This window comes from Bos grunniens, chromosome 20, assembly GCF_055505025.1.
Source record: "Bos grunniens cultivar Pamir isolate PY7600 chromosome 20, Bosgru_T2T1.0, whole genome shotgun sequence".
Lineage (NCBI taxonomy): Eukaryota > Metazoa > Chordata > Mammalia > Artiodactyla > Bovidae > Bos > Bos grunniens.
The window spans coordinates 8,048,234-8,063,699 of NC_141184.1; the positions used below are offsets into that span (position 1 = coordinate 8,048,234).

Below are 15,466 nucleotides of genomic sequence, written 5' to 3' on the forward strand. Positions count from 1 at the left end.
TGTATATGTGTGTTTGTGCAATAAATAACATTTCCCATTCACACCCACACTGCAAATGAATAGGCTTTGGGGAACAGAAAATAACTGTTGCTTTTAGTAAAAAAAAAAAAAATTACTGCTGTCAGAAGAAAAATCAAAAGAATGAAAGCTACACAAGAAGTTTTGCTTCGGGAACAAAAGTCTCACTAGTTATTAGTAAAAACAGATCCAAAATAAGCTTCATGTACCTCTTTTCAGCAGCGGCTGGTTTTCTTCTGAGTCTTAGGTTAGAAGTAGCCAGGTTCACTGGTGTTGAGAGCCTGTGGAAACCCTGCCAGCCCAGCTCCTACCTGATGGCTTCAGGACCACCATCTCTGAGAGGATGAAGCCAGGTGAGAGAACTGACGAATGAGAGGCTTGGAGAGGACCAGCAGGCTGAGCTCCACCCTCGCAGGAGCACAACAACCCTTGGGAAGACGCTCTGCATGTGCATCTTAATTGTAAAAAGTTATGGTCTTTGGTACCATCGGAAACATGACAGCGTTTGGAAGACGGGGATGGCCAGCCCTTCCGAAAGGTCTGTGTTACCCTCATCTTTCCAAGCATCTCGTGGCCCTCCTCCATGGGATCAGGTGAGCCGCTCCCCCAGGGACTAAAGCCCCAGCCCAAAGCAAAAGCAGCAGAACCACTGAAGAAACCAGCCTACCCTTGGAACAGACCACAGAGCCTTACACCTGCACACCCTGGCACAGCCAAACGTGGCATCCTGGAGGCTGTTGCACCATCAGCAGCTGCCAGGTAAACAGCCCAGCCCCACTGAAACCCTCGCAAGATCTTCCCGCTGCTTTCCCAAGACAACCCCTTGCCCTTTCACCAACGACGCATCTCCTCCCAATTCCACCGCCACCGCTGGCAGCACCAAGGCTTCCCTTTGGCCCCTCCAGCAACCCAGACACGGTCCTTCCGGTAAGCCTTGCACAAGCATCTGCATATCCACTGATGCCTCGGCCCCACGTGTGTCCTGAGGCTCCCACTACCCACGGTCAGGGCTGGCCTCCACCTTCTGTACACACAGCAGCCGCCTACTCCGGCCAAGGTGGCAGATCCCCTGCGGTAAACCCTGATGAATCATGAACAGTCTCTACCTACTCATCAAGGGGTCTATGGAAAGTCATAACCTTCTAGGTTTCTAAATTTTGACTTCTCTCTTTTTTTATCACAAACAAGCTATAGGCTGAGCACATAGTGACAGCCCCAAGTTAGACGTTCCAACAAGCTGAACTGGCTGTCTGAATGAATCAGAAACCACATAACTGATGTCTTATTTATCATGGAGAGCTCACCCACCCCTCGCCACAGAGCAAGCACCCTCATCAGGCGGTTTATTCAGTCCCTTGGCACACGGGATATGGGAAGTGTCTCAAAAACTCATGAATTTGAGAGATGGAAGGGACACTTGAAGTCATCTCATCACTTTGCAGCAGAGAAAGCAAAAGCTCAGATGGACTGAACAGATCTTACAGGTTAAGGTAAGAAGGAGCAAACAGTGGCAGGCCACGTTCAAACAGGAGCAAAACCCCCTGGCCCTTTGCCTGGTGCCCCTACCTTCCTGCTCACACTGGGGAGACCACACACACAGGGCCACAAGTTCAAATGACTCAAATCACACCCAGAAACACAATTCTGTCTCGAGACTAAAGCATAACATATGAACCCATGGTCTGGAAACAGGGGTCGTCACTAATCCAGCCAGTCATTGAAGGATGACACCTGTGGGCAAGGGAAAGCCCTGTGACACAGGCGCAAAGTGAAGAGGGCACAGTCTGGGCACTTCCAGCTCACAGGTGTGAGTAATCAAAGCAACTCAAAATCCACCTTTTGATAAATACCCAGTTATCCTAGAAGTAAGAGCAAATCTTACGAGCCACAGGAAAAGGAGGAATCCCTCTGAATGGAGGAAGAAGCTGTGACTTCTAAAGGGTTCAAGTTCAAGAAGGGGGAATAAAGGTCAGGGGCCATCCAAGCCCATTGGGTGTATTCAGGGCTGGAAGGAACCTGTTGAATGAATTTGGGGTCTTTCCTCATAACATCAGACATTCTAGGTACTGAGGAGGAAATGCCATTAAGTGAAGAAGCAATAAAACAATAAACTTAATGCAAAGTGTCCAAGAAAATAGATTCCTCTATTCTTCTCCAAAAACAATAACCAAACATTGTATTCTTTGGGAAATAAAGCAAAATTAAAGTTTTCTTATTACGGTACTGAGTCTATAAAGGAAATCAGGATGTTCACCAGGCATATTGCATCTTCAATTTTTAGGTACATTTTTATAAAAATTGAATCCTCTTTACATTGTTTTAACCCATGTACCATGACTGCCAAATTTCAGCCAAAAGTGTTGTACACAAATGAATTAGTGCAACATTTTTAGGAATGTCTTAATGAAAACCCTGACCGCCCTCAAATACGGAACCCCTTCTGCATGGCACCTTCAGGTAGCTGAGCAAGAAACTGACTTTCTTACTCACAGATTTTCACCATATCTGAGATGAGATGGAATTTTATGGCTATATAAAATGACCTCATGGTATAAAATGGGGAAAAGCAAACATTAAACTATTTTATACATTTCAATAATGGTTTGGCTCCACTGACCTTATTTTATATCTCTCTTCAAAGGGAATTGTTATTAGACTTTTGCCTTTTTCTCCTTGTTTAGTTCCAGATCGCCTGGAGGGATCATAAAAATAAATGAAGTCCATTAGATAAAATTATTATTTACACAAAGGCAATATTAATTTTATCTGTCAGCAGGTTTTAAAACTAAGTGAACGTTCATTCAATGTACTTCTGTGCTAGCTACACCAACAGGAACTCTTTCTAAAGTAATGGTCCCACAAGACAACGTAACTATTAATATATTTACAATTACTAAGGGATTTATCCAGAGAAGTTCGCTCAAGGCAGGAAACTCTTATGGGCAGAACAAAATAATCACGTTATAAATGACTCTTAGTGTGACAATTACTATTCACAGTCCTGTTCATTTTTAGGTAAGATAGGCAGGAGGCGGAGCGCCACTTTGTCTCTCGTCAACCAGAAGGTGCGATGTCGATGGTGACATGCAAAGCACGCAACAGTGGCAGGAAGAAAAGAATGCTCTCCAACATCTCTACTCTGCTCAGCATCACTGACCACCTTGTGATTGCCAAGGCTGATGAGCTTATGCCATGGGCATCTATCACCATAGCAACTGTGCTCATGACCTCTGCTCTTAAATGTCTCCCCAAACCCTCTCCTCCCTGGCTTCCCTAACCATGCCAATCTCCCAGTGCTCTACTGCATTCAGAACCCTTATTCCCCACTCTTCCCTTTAAATGAAGCTGTAACTCAGCCTCTCCTGAACATTCATTTCTTCTCAGTCTACACACTCTCAGTGGCCCATCTCTTCAAACTCAATGACTTGATATAGTTCCTAAAAGTGGGTGACTTCCAAGTCTATAATGCTCTGTGAGACCTCCATACATAATCCAGATCTATAAATCAAAATAGACCTCTTCCAAAAATAGACCTCTTCACGTAAATCAGACAGAAGGACCCCATCTGAGGGTGACTTCCTTGTCTGCCTTACCAACTGTATCCTTTATGTCTACTTTCTCTTATCGCTGCTCCCCATCTACTCTGACATTCAACTCATAATCCAAGGACTCACCTTGTCTCCCCTCCTTCATCTTCCCAAAGCTCCTCTGTCATTTTGTCACTGTGTTCTGACAACTCTCCCCCAGCCCACTGGAAAAGACCCTGATGCTGGGAAAGATTGAAGACGGGAAGAGAAGGGGACGACAGAAGACGAAATGGTTGGGTGGCATCACTGACTCAATGGACATGAGTTTGAGCAAACTCCGGGAGATGGTGATGGACAGAGGAGCCTGGCATGCTGCAGTCCCTCGGGTGGCAAAGAGTCGGACACGACTGAACGACTTAACAGCAACAACCCCTCCCTACCCTAAACCCCTCTCTATTTCTCTCCTCTATAATATTAGCCATTTTTTGACAGATTTTCTTGCCTCCAGTTCCAGTTTTTAAGCTTCATCTCTGAGTAACAACTTTCTCTGATTCTTTCCCACTTTCCTCTACCCCCATGGGGCCCCTACACATCAACACTCATTTCTATTTGTCACCCTGAATTACAATTACCCGTGTACGTGCTTCATTCGAAAATAAGGCTGTGACAATCTTAGCCTCTGGACAATACAGAAGGTACAATATATGCAAAAAAAAATTATCTCATGAGAAATGAGTCAGTAGACAGAAACAGTGCACACTCACACATACCTCTCTACCTTCTTATCAATATTGATGCTTCCATTAAAATGCAATTCTTGTTCCCTTTCCTTCTATAACTCTGCTAGTCACTGTCACAGATGTTTTATTCCTCTATTAAAATTCTCTTAACATCTGGTCCAAATATAAGGATTCCCACGGTTTTGAGAAATGTCCTTTCTAAATGTCATAATTTTCCAATTAATGGTCAAAGGGATGAAGGGATTACTATAGGCAGACCAGCTAAAAAGAGGAAGTCTCACTGGGCCTGGAAACATGAAAGCACATGGAAGATATAACGGAAGTCTGTGACCCCTGAGGGGTTTGCATAAGTTATTCTAGCGCACCATAATTCGCTGCAACCGCTTGGAAAAAAATCATAGGATGAAAAAGGAAGAAATTACAACTCACAGCAGAAGTAAATTCATCAAATTCATTGTTGTAGGGTGAAAATACAAATAACTTGAAATAGCATCAGATAAATCTGGGGCTTCCCCAGTGGCTCAGCAGTAAAGAATCTGCCTGCAATGTAGGAGACTTCCAGGAGACAAGGGTTCAATCCCTGGGTTGGGAAGATCCCCTGAAAGAGGGAACGGCAACCCACTCCAGTATTCTAGCCTGGGAAATTCCATCGACAGAAAAGCCTGGTGGGCTATAGTCCATGGGGTCATTAAGAGTCAGACGTAACTGAGCACACATGCAGGAGATTGTAACAGATAAATTTACATATAATAGACTACTAACAATTTGGGTTTCGTGAAAAGGCCGCTGATTACTGTTTTCAGATTTCAGTTGGGAATGGCCCTGTGTGTGACATCTAATGATACCTATTAGGTCCAATGGGACTTCCCCAGTGGCTCAGATGGTAAAGAAACTGCCTGCAATGCAGGAGACCTGGGTTTGATCCCTGGGTTGGCAAGATCCCCTGCAGAAGGGCAAGGCAACCCACTCCAGTACTCTTGCCTGGAAAATTCCACAGACAGAGGAGCCTGGTGGGCTACAGTTCACGGGGTCACAAAGAGTCAGACACGACTTAGCATGCAGGCACATTAAGTCCAACGGACCAACGTGTCAAAGCTTCTTCGTTGGAGTTCAAATCTGTCACACTCTTTGGTCTAAGAACAAAAAAGACAAACCTCATGAGTACTAATTACTATTTGGGGGCAGTTATTCAAAAACAAGAATAAGCAATCCTTACTAAAATAAGTAATAACTGTAGTTAATATTGCATTGCATCTTTGCAATTTGCTAAAAGAGCGAATGAGGCTTCCCAGGTGGCACTGTGGAAAAGCATCTGCCTTTTAATGCAAGAGATGCAGGAGACTCATGTTTGATCCTTAGTTTGGGAAGATCCCCTGGAGGAGGAAATGGCAACCCACTCCAGTATTCTTGCTTGAAATATTCCATGGTCAGAGGAGCCCGGCAGGCTATAGTCCACAGGTTTGAAAAGAGTTGGACAGGACTGAGTGACTGAGCACACAAGAGGCCAAACAGTAAAAGTTCTCATCACAAGAAAATAACACTGAGACATATAATATCAAAATCAAAGATTCCACCATCAGAGTGATAAAATCTAAGAAACTGCACAGAAGGTTATGTGGTTACGTACAGCATCAATACACTTCTTGTTTTCCTGAAACAAGCCTATAAAATAAGCATTAGCCGTCTTTCGTATTCTACAGATATAGAGACAAGACTCAAGGAGGTCCTGCAAATAAACAGAAGAGCTAACAATGTTAACAGGTGCATCCCTGGTTCCAAATCCATGGTCATCTCACTACACTGAAGATACTACCCCTGTGTATACAATAAGCATTTGTTGACTAGAGATTGGAGCCCTGCTAGACACATGTATCATCTGGCTGAAAAAATAAGCAGGTGCTCTATTTCTACCAACTGACTTCGTATTGGGCTTGAATATGTGTTTCCTTGCAGATAGAAATTTTGCTAACTGGCACCATCATTCAGCGACCCTGAAGTCAGAGATTTCCTGGACCAGAATTTAACCCAGCCAGTGATGAACATGCACCAGCCTGAGCACAACCATGAGATGGCTTTAGCAATCTTCTGTCATTCTCTTCCCACCGTCTACACATCCTCCTGGGAGCCCAAGATGTGGAAGAGCAACCATCAGGTGGGGAATATCAATTGATGTCTCAGCTCCACCTTGACCCTGAAACTGCAACTTCCATCTTCTCTTCACTCCTACTTGAGTGCAAAGAATTACCTCCAATCAAACAAGGACCTAACACACCCCTAGCTGCCACTGTCCCCCAAATCTGCTTCCTCCCTGAGTCCTCCCCGTCATAACCAGAGTCATTTTGGTGTCTCTAATTTCCCCATGTGATACTCTGACCCATCAACAAACCCTATCCTATGGCTCACACTTCACACTGATGCTGAAGCTCCAGACTCTGGCCACCTGGTGCAAACAGCTGACTCATTGGAAAAGACCTTGATGCTGCAAAAGACTGAAGGCAAAAGGAGAAGAGGGGCAGAGGATAAGGTGGTTAGATAGAATCACTGACTCAACAGACATTAATTTGAGCAAACACCAGAAGACAGTGAAGGACAGGGGAGCCTAGCGTGCTGCAAGGAGTCCATGGGGTCGCAAAAGAGTGGGACACGACAGTGGCTGAACAGTAACAACAATGGATCGCACGCCTGGCCCCCCCTCCCCTCAAAGGCTGCAATCCCATGTGAAGCTGTTTCTTCTCCCACCTGCACCCAGCAGACCCTCTCTCATCAGAGTCTTAAGGCTTTTCTCTCTTGAACTCCCTCCACAGAAGTCTATTATCTACACTGCGGCCAGAGTAATCTTTATAAAGAGACTGAAAGTGTCAAACTCATAGAAGCAGAGAGTAGAACTGGCTGCCAGCAGTTGGGGAGTGGGAGAAACCGGAAGGAGGACAAAGGCTCAGTTACATGGGATGAAAATGTTCTAGACATTTAATGGACAGCATGGTGACCTGGTCAACAATACACACTGTGTGCTTGACATGCACTAACAAATTAGATCTTAAACATCCTCATTACACGGGCACACGCAGGTGACAGACGAAGGGTGGGTGTGTTCAGCAGCTTGACTGTGACAATCATTTCACAGTGTGTGTATATACATCAACACATCACATCGCACTGACCTAATGATATGGTATGTTTATACGAATTCCTGATATTGGAGGGCCTTTGTATTACAAGCCCAAATATAATGAAATCATTTTATTTGGTCATTTTTTAAAACTTTTATTGGAGTATAGTTGCTTTATATTGTTTTGTTAATCACTGCAGATGGTGACTGCAGCCATGAAATTAAAAGATGCTTACTCCTTGGAAGAAAAGTTATGACCAACCGACCTCACTTTCACTTTTCACTTTCACGCATTGGAGAAGGAAATGGCAACCCACTCCACTGTTCTTGCCTGGAGAATCCCAGGGACAGCAGAGCCTGGTAGGCTGCCGTCTATGGAGTCGCACAGAGTCGGACACGAATGAAGTGACTTAGCAGCAGCAGCAGCAGCAGATAGCATATTGAAAAGCAGAGACATTACTTTGCCAACAAAGGTCCATTAGTCAAGGCTATGGTTTTTCCAGTGGTCATATATGGATGCGAGAGTTGGACTGTGAATAAAGCTGAGCGCTGAAGAATTGATGCTTTTGAACTGTGGTGTTGGAGAAGACTCTTTGAGAGTCCCTTGGACTGCAAGGAGATCCAACCAGTCCATTCTGAAGGAGATCAGCCCTGGGATTTCTTTGAAAGGAACGATGCTAAAGCTGAAACTCCAGTACTTTGGCCACCTCATGCGAAGAGTTGACTCATTGGAAAAGACTCTGATGCTGGGAGGGGTTGGGGGCAGGAGAAGGGGATGACAGAGGATGAGATGGCTGGATGGCATCATGGACTCGATGGACGTAAGTTTGAGTGAACTCCGGGAGTTGGTGATGGACAGGGAGGCCTGGCGTGCTGCGATTCATGGGGTCGCAAAGAGTCACACATGACTGAGCGACTGAACTGAATTGAACTGAATGTACAGGAAAGTGAGTCAGCTCTCTCTCTCTCTCTCTCTCTCTATGTATATATATATATTCCCTGTTTTTTAGATTTCCTTCCCAGTTAGGTCATTTTAAGATAACTGATTCACTTGCTTCATTAAGATCTTACGTCACTTGTGATTTTTGATCCTATTCCGTAAGTAAAATTGCGTATTACTTTTTTTAGGCTTTTAGGTGTTGTTATCAAAGTTACAAAGTTTCATAAAATTGTTTAGATAATCGTCCAATAAAATTTCCATCCTATTTGCTCTTTAAGAAAACAAAAACAAAAATCCCTTTGTGTGCTGTGTTATGTGCTGTGCTAAGTTGCTTCAGTCGCGTCCGACTCTTATTGATCCTATGGACTATGGCCCACCAGGTTCTTGTGTCCGTGGGATTTTTCCAGTAAGAATACTGGAGTGGGTTGCCATGCCCTTCTCCAGGATCGAACCGGTACCTCTTAAGCTTCCTGCCCTGGAAGGTGGGTTCTTTACCACTAGCACCAGCTGGGAAGCCCCACTGTATGCTGTAAATATATGCAATTTTTATTTATCAATTGTACCTCAATAAAGATGGACAAAAGGAACAATTATAATAAAATATCTGCATGTTTTTAAAGGACTGACCCCACCCACTTCTGCACTTTCCCCAGCACTCTTAGGCACCATTCTGAGACCACACACACCCATGCACACACACCCAGGTACACACAGGCACACACTCATCTGTGTGGTATTTTTGCCCACTGAGCTCATCAGCTTTCAGATGCCACTTGCCACTCCTTAGGTCCAGAGGTCATTTCTCCAGGTTGTTTCAAACCATTCTCATGCCTCAGGCTTCTTTCAACCTCACCTCCTCAGAAATGAGTCCCAACCTGGCAGGCTGACATGGCCTCTCACTGTCTAGCAGATTCTGCCCTGTTCTCTTCTTAAGCCACTTAAAATTACATGAAACCACTCCACTGATGTATGTGTTTATGGCCTGCTTAATCCATAAGAATATCAGAGCTGGAGGACTGAGCCTCGGTCACGCTCAGTGGATGTTCCCAGGGTCCAGAAGAAAGTATGATATTAAATATTATCGACTGACTGACAAGGTCCTAGAAAGGAAAGAAACCAAGACAGCCTTCAGCTAAGTGATGGAAAAAAATCACTGTCAAGGCTTGAATGCTTTCTGCCAATGTCTCTGAGTGGTGCTTATCATAAGTTTCAGAAGCATTTCTATGGAAAACTACAAGTTTCCTCACAAGCAACCAGTCTATTAGGTGAGATTTCAGGAGAAGAAGTCAGCAAAGCCTGTGAATTAGATGGCACAAAAGCATGGAGCAAATAGCGCGTTATACAATGCTGGGGCATGCAGATGTGCTGTGAACATATGGTGTTTTATTCTTCACTTCATTAGCCTGAAATATGGAAAGGTCATTGAGGACATTATAATAAAGGTCTCCGTGGTTTAAAGTAATCCCCAAGTGTTTTAAATTCTACATTTTCTAAATATTAAAAAAGATGTGACAGTGGATGTGTTAATGGAAACACAATAAGAAGAATTCCTAAATTCAAGTCCAGGAAAAGCAGTGACAGATTGCATCTGTTTGGCAAGCCATTCCCAGGTGGTGCTAGTGGTAAAGACTTTGCCTGCCAATGCAGGAGGCTCAGGAGACATTGGTTCAATCCCTAGTCCAGGGAGATCTCCTGGAGATGGAAACGGCAACCCACTCCAGTATTCTTGCCTGGGAAACTCCATGGACAGAGGAACCTGGTGATCTACAGTCCATGGGGTTACAAAGAGTCAGACATAGCTGAGCCACTGAGCACACACACACAACACAACGAACACTCTTCAACTGCGATGCTTCAGCAGAATTGCAGGATGCCTGCTTGCTTGCTCGTGCCAGGAGAAAAGCAAGAAGTACCTATGGTCCCCCTCAGCCTCCAAGTCCCAGTGACCCACCTGCCCACCACTGTTGGCTTGAGATAGGTAGTAATTCAGAGATGCTTAGGCACACAGACTCTGGACCTAGACTGCCTGGGTTTCACTTAGCTCTAACAATACCCTTATGCCTCAGGATCCATTATCTGTCAAATGGAGAAAAAAGCCATGGCTTAAGATCACAGGAGTTAATTTGAAAGAGCATAGATAACTCCCTAGCAAATAAGAAGCAGCAAAAAGTTTTAATAAACAAATAAGGGTTATTTTTAAAACACTTCTTAAAATTTGCAGGGTAAAAAAAAAAAAACCCTCCAGCTACCAAATTAGTGTCTTCCTACAAAGGGATGATAAAATCAGTTCATGGTTTAAAAAGAACTGTGATGGTGGGCGGCCTCGGCCTTAGGAAAATTCCACATCTCCCCAGGAAGCATGTAAAAGAACATTCACAGCAGCATTTTTCATAATAGCAAAAAACAAGAAATAACAGAGGTGTCCACTGAGAGAATGGGAAAGCTTATGGTATGTTATATCATGGGGAAAATGGATGGGCACCAGCTGCATGCAATGTAAACAAATATTAGAAACATCATGGTGAGAGAAAACGTCAAGAATAATACACAATACAGTAAACCAATATTTGAGATTCCCAGGTGGCACTCGTGGTAAAGAACCACCTTGCCAATGCAGGTCCGATCCCTGAGTCAGGAAGATCCCCTGGAAAAGGGAATGGCTACCCACTCCAATATTCTTGTCCGGAGAATCCCATGGACAGAGGAGCCTGGCGGGCTACAATCTGTAGGGTTGCAAAAAGTCGGACACAACTGAAGTGACTTATATCTATTAAAAAATATATAAAATTAAAGGATAATTTGAATTTGTTAAAGCAATATTTAAGCACAATACTGTAAATCAATTATACAATTACAAAAAGATAATAAGAATTGTAGAAATATGCTGTAAAACAGCTTAAAAATGTGAATAAGACATGAAAACTGTGTTTTAGAAACAAGGAAGGCAGTGTAAACAGAAGCTTCACAGTGGTGCTAATGTGGAAGTTAGGAAACATTGAGAGAACAGTGGAGGGATTTCACTACTTCATCGCCTCCCCATGATCAAGCCACCTGAATAATTAGACCCACTAATCCTCCTCAGCCCCATCCACTTCCCTGCTTTTCCACTTCTACCCTCTGCATGGACAGAAACGGTCTCTTCTGTGTCTCTGTCAGAACCCCATGCCTCCTCTGAGGTCCATATCACTCACGAGTTCCCCTAGGTCCATTACCATTTCCCCAGCGAGAAGCAAGGGCCCTCCACCAGGCCTCCTTGGGAAGCAACTGTCTGCATGGCCCTCAGCTCAGCTCAGCTTATAATCTGGCTTCTTCTGCTGTGTGGCAGGGCCACCCATGAGACCTTGTGCCACACACAACACTACAGCCCCTCAAAGTGAAAGTGAAAGTCGCTCAGTCATGTCTGACTCTTTAGAGACCCCATGGGCTGTCAAGTCCATGGAATTCTCCAGGTCAAAATACTGGACTGGGTGGCCTTTCCCTTCTCCATGGGATCTCCCCAACTCAGGCATCGAACCCAGGTCTCCTGCATTGCAGGTAGATGCTTAACCAGCTGAGCCACCAGGGAAGCCCAAGAAGCCTGGAGTGGATAGCCCATCCCTTCTCCAGGGGATCTTCCCAACCCAGGAATTGAACCAGGGCCTCCTGCATTGCAGGTAGATTCTTTACCAACTGAGCCATCAGGGATGCCCACATAGCCCCTCAAAGCCCCAAACATGTATTTTTTGCACTTAGACATGACCTAATCTTTGTTGAAGGAAAGGAACAACCAATCACTTACAAACAGTGGAAAGGATATCCAGCTAATATAAGAGGAGGCTGAGGAACAGATGAGTTTTGGAAGCCTGGGAATTGTATAAACGAGCTAGAATGATCACATTTTGTCGGAGAAATAGAAGAAAAACCTCAGGGTAGAATTTTCTGAGAATGGGGGTAGCAAACACATTTATCTGCTAGAAGTGAAAAGACCAAAGTTACTTTTATAACGAAATCAAATAAATCATGGCACATCCATACTATTAAATAGTACACAGCCTGTAAAACCATAGTAGCAAAACTCTACACACAGACACAAAAATCCAATAATGATGCTGAAAAAATAAAGTGTAGACATTTACTTATCTATACAGAGAGAAAAAGGAGTAGGATTCCATTCTTCACTGAAATAAGCCAGATGATTTTTATGCTTGTATGTTTCTGGGTGAAAGAAAACTTTGATTACTCCTAAGAAGTGGAGGGTAATTTATATTTGTCTATATTTTGTAATTTATTTCTTTTTAATTGGAGGATAATTGCTTTACGAGATCGTGCTGGTTTCTGACACGCATCAGCATGAATTAGCCATAGGTATACACATATCCCATCTCACATGCTAGTAAAGTAATGCTCAAAATTCTCCAAGCCAGGCTTCAGCAATACGTGAACCGTGAACTTCCTGATACTCAAGCTGGTTTTAGAAAAGGCAGAGGAACCAGAGATCAAGTTGCCAACATCCTCTGGATCATGGAAAAAGCAAGAGAGTTCCAGAAAAAACATCTATTTCTGCTTTATTGACTATGCCAAAGCCTTTGACCGTGTGGATCACAATAAACTGTGGAAAATTCTGAAAGAGATGGGAATACCAGACCACCTGACCTGCCTCTTGAGAAATCTGTATGCAGGTCAGGAAGCAACAGTTAGAACTGGACATGGAACAACAGACTGGTTCCAAATAGGAAAAGGAGTACGTCAAGGCTGTATATTGTCACCCTGTTTATTTAACTTATATGCAGAGTATATCATGAGAAACGCTGGACTGGAAGAAACACAAGCTGGAATCAAGATTGCCGGGAGAAATATCAATAACCTCAGATATGCAGATGACACCACCCTTATGGCAGAAAGTGAAGAGGAACTAAAAAGCATCTTGATGAAAGTGAAAGAGGAGAGTGAAAAAGTTGGCTTTAAGCTCAACATTCAGAAAACGAAGATCATGGCATCCGGTCCCATCACTTCATGGCAAATAGATGGGGAAACAGTGGAAACAGTGTCAGACTTTATTTTTTTGGGCTCCAAAATCACTGCATATGGTGACGGCAGCCATGAAATTAAAATACGCTTACTCCTTGGAAGGAAAGTTATGTCCAACCTAGATAGCATATTGAAAAGCAGAGACGTTACTTTTCCAACAAAGGTTCGTCTAGTCAAGGCTATGGTTTTTCCTGTGATCGTGTATGGGTGTGAGATTTGGACTGTGAAGAAGACTGAGCGCCTAAGAATTGATGTTTTTGAACTGTGGTGTTGAAGAAGACTCTTTGAGAGTCCCTTGGACTGCAAAGGGGACGACAGAGGATGAGATGGCTGGATGGCATCACTGACTCAATGGACGTGAGTCTGAGTGAACTCTGGGAGTTGGTGATGGACAGGGAGGCCTGGCATGCTGTGATTCATGGGGTCGCAAAGTCGGATACGACTGAGCGACTGAACTGAACTGAACTGATACACATATCGTCTCCCTCTTAAACCTTGTTCCCACCTCTTACTCCATTCCACCCCTCCAGGTTATCACAGAGTACCAGGTTTGAGTTCCCTGTGTCATACAGCAAATTCCCACTGGTTATCTATTAGATATGATAATGGGTGTTTTTCCAAGTCACTCTCTCAGTTCATCCCACCCTCTCTTTCCCCCATGTGTTCACAAGTCTGTTCTCCATGTCTGCATCTCCACTGTTGTCCTGTAAGTCAGTTCTAATGAGATGGATGGACCTGAGCCTATTATACAGAGTGAAGTAACTCAGAAAGAGCAAAACAAATATCGTATATTAATGCATATATACAGACTCTAAAGAGATGAGACTATTCTTCTGTATTGTTTGAATTTTCAACAAGCATTGACTTAGTTTGTAACTTAGAGTAAGTACAAAATATTAATATTTAGTTTTAAGATAAGTGAGCAGGGTGAGATTAGTTTTCTGGATTTGCTAATGAGACTGGGGCTAAGTTCCATCTGTAGATTCAGTTCAGGCTGACTCACTGGGTATAAGGGATACAAAACAATGGGAGAACAGGAGCTGAGGGCAGGACAGAAGCAAGGCAAGTTTAAAGAGAGGATGATGAGAAGGTAAAAATATTGACCGAGCAGATGCCAACTTCCCATAAGAATTTTCCAAACACAACAGGAAACTCCTACTATTCTCATTCAGGATGGGGAACACATGTATACCTGTGGCGGATTCATTTTGATATTTGGCAAAACTAATACAATTATGTAAAGTTTAAAAATAAATAAAATGTAAAATGTAAAATAAAATAAAATAAAATCAGGTGAAGAACACTTATGATAAAAATACAGTACATGCAGGTATAAACTGAGTCAGTGACAGACATTTCTGCAACTGGGACCTCCAAGGCTTTTCCTTACTATACTCATTTTACCCGGGGGAAAAAGGAAACCTTCACTCGAACCTAAGAAGATGGGATTGGTCTTATTAGCCCAGACAATAAGGTGTAATATGCAAAGCCCTCTGCTTAGACAGAAAAGAAATGATCAGGCCCACAGGCTTGACAAATGTTTTCCAAATTTGACATGGCATTCCTGTGTTTTGTCCTCAAAGTTGCCCCTTTAGCTTGGTAAATAGCACCCACTGTGAAATCACCCAGGAAAGTTAGCACACCTGTTTGTTTTGTCGATAAGCAGTAGACTGTGTTTCTGGTTGAATGCCTACATGAAAGTGATGTGCTTTCTGTAATACCATACATAGGCGCAGCAAAATGTTATGGTTAATTTCACTATTCTGGAAAATTCAAACAGTTCTCTCTGATTACAGCTGCAGGACCACAAACAGCAGCTCACTGCCCAAGGAGATAACATTGCAGGGGATGAGGCAAGTTATGGAAGAAAGCTTGGGCTTCCCAGATGGCGCTAATGGTCAAGACCCTCCCTGCAAATGCAGGAGACATAAGAGATGTGGGTTCGATCTCTAGGTCAGGAAGATGCCCTGGAAGAGAGCATGGCAACCCACTCCAGTATTCTTGCCTGGAGAATCCCATGGACAGAGGAGCCTGGTAGGCTACAATCCATAGGGTCACAAAGAGCTGGACACAACTGAAGTGACTTAGCACGCATGCCCAGAAGAAAGTTACCTATTTAAGAAGC

General features: G+C 43.6%; 1 protein-coding gene across 6 annotated transcripts in view; it reads right to left on the reverse strand.

Moving 5' to 3' along the window:
- Window positions 1-15,466, reverse strand: part of SEMA5A (semaphorin 5A) — a 567,470-nt gene that overhangs the window by 373,331 nt on the left and 178,673 nt on the right. For 2 of the 6 annotated variants that reach the window (XM_086361185.1, XM_086361187.1), the window contains exon 3: window positions 2,636-2,710. The exons of the other annotated variants lie outside the window; for them this stretch is intronic. The gene's annotated coding sequence lies outside the window, so the exon portion shown is untranslated. The remainder of the gene's footprint in view (window positions 1-2,635; window positions 2,711-15,466) is intronic. 6 annotated transcript variants of the gene reach the window in all.